A 10,483-nucleotide genomic window follows, 5' to 3' on the forward strand; every position below is an offset into this window, starting at 1 on the left:
ATATATATTTGAAGAGTAAATGGTTTGCACTGCTTTCCAACCAGAGGGTAAATAGCTTAAATCTCCGTACTCAGAGAGACAGATAACAGAAATACAATTAAGTGCCATTTGACAACCATACCCAAACAGACAAATAAAAAGACTAAATATCATCGTGGTACATCAGCATAAAGCTGATGAATATTCTATTAATCCGCCCCTAAGACCTCCCCTAAACACCCAAAATGAAGGTCCAAATAGACACTTCCTCCAGGGAGCAAGCCTGTACCATTCCCTTCCTCCTCATCTTCCCCCACAGGCACGTGTCCCCTAACCTCTAAGGCACCCCATGAAACTTGCAACCAGGGGAGCAATGGACAGCAGCAGCTCATCTCGGGATAACCCTCTGAACTTACCCCCAAGGCCCCCTATTCTCTGACTTCCCTGTGCGCCAAAGCAGCCCAGCCTAAGTATATTTTTTGCTGTGGTCAATAAATTCTTGCTTTTTTACACTTTGTCTCTTGATCGAAATCTTTTCTTCAAGAAGACAAGAACCGAGGTCTCCTCCTCTCACCGGTAACAATTGTATCTTCTGTAGTAATTATTTATAAAAAATAAAGCCAGAAATATACACAACAAATCAAAATATTCCATTTTCTATATATCTAATTTGTTTTAAAAAATTATAATTTTAGAAGTGCATTTAAAAAGCAAGATGGAGCCGAAACCGGTTTGGCTCAGTGGATAGAGCGTCGGCCTGCGGACTGAAAGGTCCCAGGTTCGATTCCGGTCAAGGGCATGTACCTGGGTTGCAGGCACATCCCCAGTGGGAGATGTGCAGGAGGCAGCTGATCGGTGTTTCTCTCTCATCAATGTTTCTAACTCTCTATCTCTCTCCCTTCCTCTCTGTAGGAAATCAATAAAATATATTTAAAAAAAAAAAAAGCAAGATGGAGTACCACACTCAAAGCCAGTGAACTCCTTGTTGAATATTGTGGAGATACTTGTATAAAAACTTATTGTCAGCCCAGCTATGTGTGGCTCCGCGGCTGAGCGACGACCCAAGAACCAAAGATCACCAGTTCAATTCTCTCTCATCATTGATGTTTCTATTTCTCTCTCCTCCTCCTTTCCTCTCTGAAATAAATAAAAATATGTTTTTAAAAAAAACATCTACTGCCAGCTGAGGTTGTTCACAAAATGTTAAAAGAAACAAGAATGGGTAAATACAAGTAAGCTGTTCATTTCTCCCATAAGGAGAACCAGACCTATATTCTACCTACTGCTTTCCATAATAATCAGTATGTCAACTTCTTGATGAGTTAGAGGTTCTAACATGAGTGTCTACGCCTGTCACGAATATATAACAAACCTACAAGTAAGTGTCATAATCATACTCTTAAAAAAGTCAAATTCTGGGTCATTTCCACAGCCCTTCCTTGAAAAAGTAATGATCACAGCAATTGTACGAAGCCAAGACATTTCCTTGAGTAGAATAACAAGCATGCATTATTAAAGCAAGATGCTTCCATATCATTGAATCTCCCCCACCTCAGTTATCACTCATGGCCCCAAGCTATGGGACCCAATTGGTAGCAATCCAACATTCTCATCAGAAAAAGGGAGATAAGCATTGCTCAACAAGAAGAATGTCTGGTATCTAGAATTACATAAAGTTAGAAATTCAAATAAACCAACCCCGAGTAATTCACCTTGTGTCCTAATTTCATAGGCACTAGTCCTAAAAATTTGCACTCATTTTAGCATTAATAAATCTGTAATAATAATAATAAATAATTCGCAAAAAAAGTCTGAAAAATTGTTGGTGTTTGTAAAGACTATGGCCACATGTAGCAAACCATGGAGAGCATCAACATTCTGACCCTAACTTTTTTTTAAAATATATTTTTATTGATTTCAGAGAGGAAGGAAGAGGGAGAAAAGCAACAATGAGATATAGAAACATCAGCATAACCAATGGACACAGACACTGGGGCAGTGGGGGCTTGTCTGGGGTGAGAATGGCTAAGGGGAGGGGGTCAACTGGGGAAAAAGGAGACATGCAAAACTTTAGACAATAAAAAAAAAAGAAAGAAACATCAATGAGAGAATCATTGAATGGCTGCCTCCTGCACGCCCCCTACTGGGGATCAAGTAGGCAGTCCAGGCAAGTGCCCTGACCAGAAGTCAAACCTTAACCTCCTGGTTCATAGGTCGCAGATACTCAATCACTGAGCCAGGACGGCTGGCCTGACCCTAACTTTTTCTTACTTTGTCTTGACATCACAAAGACTGCTGCAGAGCAATTTCTTTCTCAACCCTATTTTACATCTATAATGTACTACAGTATCACTACACAGAAACAAAATTCTTTGCTTAAACCAAATAAAATATTTTGTCATTTTAATTTAAAAAGTGGATAGATGATAGTAAGTGGAGATATAAACAGTTAAGATCAAAATTTAGAAGTCAGCTCTATGTATCTTCCAGTGCCCTTCTGTTTTTGCATAGACAAGAAATGTTAATGCAAAAAAAAAAATAAAAAGAATCATCGCCCTAACTGGTTTGGCTCAGTGGATAGAGCGTCGGCCTGTGGACTAAAGGGTCCCAGGTTCAATTCCGGTCAAGGGCATGTACCTTGGTTGCGAGCACATCCCCAGTGGGGGTGTGCAGGAGGCGGCTGATCAATGTTTCTCTCTCATCGATGTTTCTGACTCTCTATCCCTCTCTCTTCCTCTCTGTAAAAAAATCAATAAAATATATTTTTTAAAAAACAAACCAAAAAATCAACTAGGATTTATCCTTGTTACACTACACACTTGGCAGCAGTATAAAGAATGACAATTTTGCCCTAGCTGGTTTGGCTCAATGGATAGAGTGTTGACCTATGGACTGAAGGGTCCCGGGTTTGATTCCTGGTCAGGGCACATGCCCAGGTTGTGGGCTCAATCCCCAGTGTGGGGCATATAGGAGGCAGCTGATCAATGATTCTCTATCATCATTGATGTTTCTCTAACTCTCACTCTCTCTCACTTCCTCTCTGAAATCAATCAACAAATATATATACAGTGGGGCCTTGACTTACGAGTTTAATTCGTTCCGAGACCGAGCTCGTTCAGGAGCTCGTTAACTCAAATTACTCTGTCAACTCAATGCAAAAAATCGGCCGAGAGACAGCTGGTATCTCAAAAAACTCATTAGTCGGGACACTCGTAAGTCAAGGCCCCACTGTGTGTGTGTGTGTGTGGTGTGTGTGTGTGTGTGTGTGTGTATTTTAAAAGAATGGCAACTTTTATAGACATTTCTTTCAACATTTGGATTACATCCCCTGAATTAATTGGAAAATTCCTAAGTAATTGAATATATTTGAGAAAGGTTCTTGCAATTATATATTAAGCCCTGTTCCCCTAGTCACCTAACCTATCATCTGTCAAATGAATCATCTCAGAGAAATCCTAAAGGCTCCTATTTGCCACTAAACATAATGGTAAACTTTTGTGTAATTAGGTATCCTTCTCATCCATGAGAGAAAGGCAACTACTTAGAGCTGACCAGCATCCTATTTCTAGAATAATATGCTTAGCCTCATATAGTTACATTCAAACTACCTACATTTCTTTGCATGAGACATGAGATACTTTCTGAAAGCCACATATCTTGTCATATAAAGTATGCATTTATATACTTTATTGATATCATTAAAATAAAGTTCACTTTTAAAGTGGACAATACAGTTTTTTAGAGTTGTGCAATCAATACTATCTAGTTATAGAACACTTCATCACCCCTAAAAGAAACCCCATATTGATTAGCAGTCAGTCCTCCTTTCCCCTATTCCAAGCCCCTAGCAACGACTGATCTACCTTTGCTCTCTTTAAATTTGCCTATTTTGGATATTTCGTATCAGTGGAATCATACTATATGTTGCCTTTTCTTACTTCTTTCAAGGTTCACCTATGTTATGACATATATCAGTAGTTCATTCCTTTTTATTGCTCAATAATATCCCATTGTGTGAATATACTAGAGTTTATGTATTTATGAGTTGATGGGCAATAATTTTTGATAATTATTAATATTGCTGTTACGAATATTCAAATAGAAGTTTTTGCACAGACAACTGTATGCATTTTAAGTCTTCTTTTATGACTTTCCCTATGTAGCCTACATTATAGCTACACTTTTATTATTAATAATAATGAGGTAGTACTGCACAGTGAATAAAAAACTGAGTTCTAGAGACAGGCTGCCTAAAATAAAATCTTAGCTAAGCCATCTACTGGCTGTATGAACTTGGGCAAGTTATTTAACCTAATTGTGCTTCAATTTTCTCACCTGGGATGGGGATAATAATAACACCCATCTCTACATTTGTGATGAGACTCAAATAATATAATATCATAAATCATTAACACAACTTAAAATATTTTGAACACAAAGACATTTTATGCAAAAAAAAATTTCAGCAAACATATTCTGAGGCACATTTTGATAAGGCATGGTAGCACAATCTGATGGAACAGATCTGTGTTAAACTTTTCCTGTTTCAAAACAAGTTTAAAAACATCTGACCATGTGGTAAAATGGTATAGAATTAATATACACATACACACATGTACAAGTTAAAGCTGGGGAAATCTGAATAAGATTGGGAGACTATATCAATGTCAGTATCCCGGTAGTGATATTATAGTACAGTTTTGCAAAATGTTATCACTGGGAGAAATTAAAGCGGAAAGCGCATGCCCAATTAGTATTATTCCATACAATTCCATATGAATCTACAAATATCTCAAAAAAAATGCAAGTAAGAATATCTAATCCCAATATTAATTTACTAAAAGTCATTAAACTCTATGCAGACAGTGGATGGATTTTATGAGACAATCGCCATAACCTTTAGAAGTTATAGTTAGGGAAAAAGCACCATCATTACTACCATTATCACCATTACACATTTTCTAATTAAATAATTAATTATTTTTTGCTGGTTCTATGTCATTCATTAAATTTCCCCCCCAGTATTTATTGAGATGCAATAGATATATAACATTGTGTAAGTTTAAGGTGTACACTATAATGATTTGATATATATATTAGAGGCCAGATGCATGAAATTCACGCAAGGGACTCGGCCCTCGCAGCCCGGCTGCCACACAGCCTCTTGGCCCTGTGGCCCTGCGTCCCCACCCACTGGTCATTCCAGAAGGTCGTTCCACCAACCAGTCTAATTAGCATATTAGCTCTTTATTATATAGGACATATATATGAAAATGATTACCACAATAAAGTTAGTTAATATATCCATCACCTCACAGTTACAATTTGTGTGCATGTGCATGGTGAGAACTTTTTTAAGATCTACTCTCTTGGCAAGTTTTAAATATACAATACTGTATTGTTAACTACAGTGGGGCCTTAACTTACGAGTTTAATTCGTTCCGAGACTGAGCTCTTTAAGGAGCTCGTTAACTCAAATTACTCTATCAACTCAATGCAAAAAATAGGCCGAGAGACAGCTGGTATCTCAAAAAACTCGTTAGTCGGGACACTGGTAAGTCAAGGCCCCACTGTATAGTGGCCATGCTATACATTACATCCCAGAACCTATTCATCTTACAAATGGAAGTTTGTACTCTTTGACCACCTTTATACCACTCCCCACTCCCCTCCCATTCATTAAATCTTGACTGAGTAGGATACCACTAGGTTCTATTAGGGAATAAAAAGACACAGAAGTCAGATCTAATACTCTATCTCAATAGATACAAATCTAATTTAAAAGAAACACTTATAGTATTTTTAGTGAAGTAGCCAGTTCATTGTATTTCCTAACCTTTCCTTCAAAAATACTTCATCCCAATTTATTCATCTCTTAATTGAATTTTCAGATTATTTTGAGCTTAATTTTAAGTCAGTTTGAGTAACAACCCTTAGTAAGTATAAGATACTGAGTTCTAAATTCTTAGGACTGCAGATAAGTTGATATCACTGAATTTATTTTTAAACAAAATATTGAAAACCCTTCTACTATCTATTTCTACTTCTTAAAGCCTGGCACATTTAACTGAATTTCATGACAAGTAGAGAAAGCATACATCAAAGCTGATAAAAAATTTTCTATTTTGGAATAGGCAACCAAAATTCAGTTTATTGAGAAACTATTTTAAGTCAGTGATTTTCAACAATGTACAATGTAGGGTCAGCATAATGCTAGACATAAGTACATAGATACAATTATTTTTGGCTTGCAGTTACAATGATTCAAGTGCTCACTTCACCCTCTCCCCTTCTGGAAGTCTTCTCTCCTACAATACACCAAACCAACAAAGGTACTGGATAGCCTCCTGAAACAATGTCACAGTATTCACTGAGCTTCTGCAGTGAGTCAAAATAGAAATGGGAGCTATAGACCAAGGAAATACTGTATATTTGGCAAAAGAATTTGTGGTTGTGTTCTTCAACAAAGTTTCCAAGATAACCACCAGTTCTACTTGGCAACCTGAGTCTCCCACAGTTAAGACACCCATTATAAAGTTGGCGTGTGAGATAGTTTCCTGCTACTGGCTTTGGTGCCATTACTACTCTTAAGAACTAATGTGCAATGGTGGTATAATAGTTGAGGAAAATGTTATTTTGATGAGCCAACCAACCAACCAACCCACCCTGTCTGCTGTCCAGAGTTTTAGCCTGTCCTGATAGGAAACAATTACAGTACAACAATCTATATGGTTGTTTATAAAACAAAGAAAACTCCCTCTAGTAATTTGAGATGCTAGGTAAGACGATTAAATTCTATTCATCAGCAACAGTTGAACTTGTAGTAGAAACAATTAGAGCATAAAAAAGCAGAACTAATATTTCTAAGTATTGGCCATTCTAGAATGTCAAACATCTATAGCTTTTGAAGACATTTCATTTCAAGGTAATTTCATAAGAACTCATAAGAATTTACCAATTTGGATTTGGGGCAGGAAGCAAAATAGAGTTCCTGCCTAAGGTGTGTCTGTGAATGAATCATAAGAAGGGCTTTGTAATGAGGTCAGCAAGTTAGGAAATACATTTCAATGGTGACATTTGGCTCACAACATTGTGTATGGGTGGAGCCTTGGAAAGATTGATAGAGAAATTCTAACTTCAGCAAGTGAAACCAAAACATTAACTCCAGTTTTTATTACCTAATACAAGTCCAGAGCCCAAACAGGACTTTGGAAGTCTGTCACAACAAGTCCTCAGCAGGTGCATTTCACTTGTTCAGGAAGTGATGTTGACCTGCCTATGTCTAGGGCTAGGCCCTTGTGCCACTGCATCAGAATCAGAGCAATCCCTCTGGCTCCTGGCACAGACCAGCACAATGCCAGATCTAATGAAAGCGCTGAGTTTGGTAAATGTGTGAATTTAAACAAAGCAAGGAGCACCCCTCATTCTGAGGTAATTTCTCATTAACCATTAGTTCAGTAAAAAGAATTATTGCAATATTGTAGTTTAAGAAAAACTATCTATCTTGTGCTTGTCTGCTATCACTTCCCTAAAATTCAATTACCCAAGACAATTCTAGCTATGAAATTTTTGATCCAAGGTACTAACTCTCACAAACAAGATAAATGAAAAACTGAGATTATGCTTTTTATTATGTATTTTTCATACTGATTCAAGTAATTTGTCTTTTTTAATAAATGAAAAGGTGGTACTTGTGTTCAGGTTGTGAATTATATGCACATCTCATTGAAGCTCTAATAAAACATTAATTAGCAGCTATTTTCAGCATGCAAATAAGATTCATAAAATAACAAAAAAAGTCTAAATTTGATAATAGAACAAAAAAGCCTTCATGGTCATAATCAAAATTATTAACCAAAATTAGGTAGTGTTATTTATCAGTGTGAGTGGAAAATACTATATCTGTTATTATTTGAATAGCTTGAAAACAGTATAAACCACAACATTTGAAGAAAAGTCCCCCAAAAGTAGTTAGATGCTAGTCTGTTAGCAAAGGAAATTACAGTGGGGCCTTGACTTACGAGTGTCCCAGCTGTCTCTCGGCAGATTTTTTTGCATTGAGTTGATAGAGTAATTTAAGGAGCTCGGTTTTGGAACGAATTAAACTCGTAAGTCAAGGCCCCACTGTATTTATTTTTAATTCTGAATTGCTAAATTATTAACCATAGTTTACTCAGCAAACAGTAAGCATTTATGCTAAATTCCTGTCCTTTTCTTTAATATTTTATGAGAAATACCTAGCCGAATGAGCTATTTCTGTTCCACAGAGATGAGTAATACTTCTCCCTTGTTCATGTGAAATAACCTCTAGTATCAGTGATGAAAGTACACTTAACTGCTTTTTCAGAGATCAAAATATAGAGTTATAAAGTGAACTACTGAGGACAAATGGTTTTAGAAACCTTATTTATGGAGTAATGTCTACTACTATTGTGCTTTTTCTTCTGTCCATCTTTTAATCATATACATGTCTTATAAACTTAAGCTTGACTTTCCAATCCTTCACCAACACCTCTCTGCTTAATGACACTAAGAAGATCAATATTTACTATGTTGAGATTTATATTCTATTTCAAACTTATTATGAAACACACATACAAACATGTAAAAGACTATAACTCCCCACCAGTATTTCAAAGCGTCCATTACAATGCAAATGTTTTCATTAGTCAGGCAACAATATTCACAACCTTAAACCAAACGAAATCCATATCTTCTTCCTTACACATCTCAACTTCCCCTAAGGTACAACCTGACTCTTACCATAGCTCATTTGTGGATGATTATTTTTGGATTTGGACCTGGCATCATTAACCCTGATTGAAGAGGGAAAATTACACTGTGTGATTTGAGATTTTACATTCATATACGTATCCAACTCCCTAGACAAACCAATGTAAAAATATGTCACTAAATTTTAAGCCAACAACTGCAAAATAATAACTCTCCTTTCAGCTCCTGCACACTAGATGAAGAGGGTGGGAATCAACTCCATGCAATTAAAAGTCTGTCATGACGGCAACTGCCTGCTAATAACGAGCCTTGCCGGGAGTCCAGCCAGGCCACCCTTTTATGTTGCCATAGGTAGAAAACTCTCCATAGAAACTCTGTTAGCTTCATCACACCAGACAAGTAGCCCCAGTGAAAAGATTCAAGATCCGACTCCTGTGTGTGTGTGTGTGTGTGTGTGTGTGTGTAGGAGGAGGAGGAGGAGAAGGGGGGGGGGGGGAGAAAAGCCCATATAAAAAGGCAGAGAGATAAAAAGACCCAAGAACAGAGAGCAGCCCAGAGAAAAAGAGAAATTTGGACGGGACTGTTAAAAAAAAAAAATCTCTCTACTTCTCCGTTTCTTTGCTGGGATTGGGTTTCGTTTCTTTAGGCGCCCCTGACCTTGCCGTCTTCCAGCTCTGCGCTCCCCCTCCCGGCCGCCCCCTCCCCGGGCCTGCGCCTGCCTTTGTGTCTGCCTGTCACTTACCGGGGAGCCCGGCGCAGCGGAGTCGGGAGGAGCACAAAGCCAGGGCACAGAGCTGCACACGAATTCTCTTACACACATTCCCCGGGTGCAGGGCACAGCCCCTCGCGGAGCTGGTGTGCCCGGAGAAAGTGGGTCCTGGTCTTGCTGGGGGGACCACAGAAACTATTCTCTCCTCTCTCACTCGGCGCCACTCACAGATCGCGCGGACTTCAGGGGGGAAAACAACACCCCGCTTAGCGCACTCCAGTTTCACTCCCTGTGACATTCGCCCGTACGCCCCCCCACCCAAAAGGGCACACGGGGTGGAAGAGGCGAATGCAAACCCAGACCCAGACCCGGACCCGGAGCGACAGCCGATAAAACGGTCGAAAACCCCCGTCCGTGTTCTTCCCGGGGTGGATCGGGATAGACCGGAGGCTCCTCGGACTCACCCGCGGGAAGGGGGGTGGGAGGACTAGAAGGAAAGGTAGTGGCCCCCAAAGCTGAACTCTTTGAGAAAGGAAAGCCAAGAAAAAGCACTTTCCCGGGGCTAAAAGGCCGGGGAAGCGGCTGCTCGGAGTCACAAAGGTAACTTTTCCGGGTCCCGAGCGGCCCGGCCAGGGCAGGAGAGAGGCGAGGACACAGAACTATAGGTTTAAAGGGGCTGGAGGGGAATTAAAACTATATTTGTCAGCCATGTTGAAGAGGCTCCAGTAATTTGTGAAGCTTCCCTCTTCCCTCTTGGTATTTGCGGGTGACACTGCGGGACTGGCGCCCCCGGCCCCGGGAGCCCGAGAGAAAGCGAAGGGGGGAGGGCAGGGGGGGTTCGCGGCAAAAGGCAAGCGCTCTGACCTCGTTCTCGGCGCGCAGCCCCGGAGCCAGGCAGCAGTCGCGGTCGGGTCTCCTTTCTAACAAATCCTAAAGGGCAGCCATCTTGCTTCCTTCTGCTCCACTACGAAAGCAGCCTAGCCTCCGCATCAATATTCATAAGGCAGTTTGACGTCTGTTCTCATCACTCGGCGGGGCTGGCGTCTCGGGGCGGCCGCGCCG

General features: G+C 39.7%; 1 protein-coding gene across 6 annotated transcripts in view; it reads right to left on the minus strand.

Annotated features, from left to right (window-relative positions):
• TET2 (tet methylcytosine dioxygenase 2) overlaps positions 1-10,483 on the minus strand; it is a 124,561-nt gene that overhangs the window by 113,371 nt on the left and 707 nt on the right. For 5 of the 6 annotated variants that reach the window (XR_001363325.1, XM_014544755.1, XM_014544758.1 and 2 more), the window contains exon 1: positions 10,286-10,477. The exons of the other annotated variant lie outside the window; for it this stretch is intronic. The gene's annotated coding sequence lies outside the window, so the exon portion shown is untranslated. Of the gene's footprint in view, positions 1-10,285; positions 10,478-10,483 lie in introns of those variants that run through there. 6 annotated transcript variants of the gene reach the window in all.

Source organism: Myotis brandtii, unplaced genomic scaffold, assembly GCF_000412655.1.
Source record: "Myotis brandtii unplaced genomic scaffold, ASM41265v1 scaffold38, whole genome shotgun sequence".
Lineage (NCBI taxonomy): Eukaryota > Metazoa > Chordata > Mammalia > Chiroptera > Vespertilionidae > Myotis > Myotis brandtii.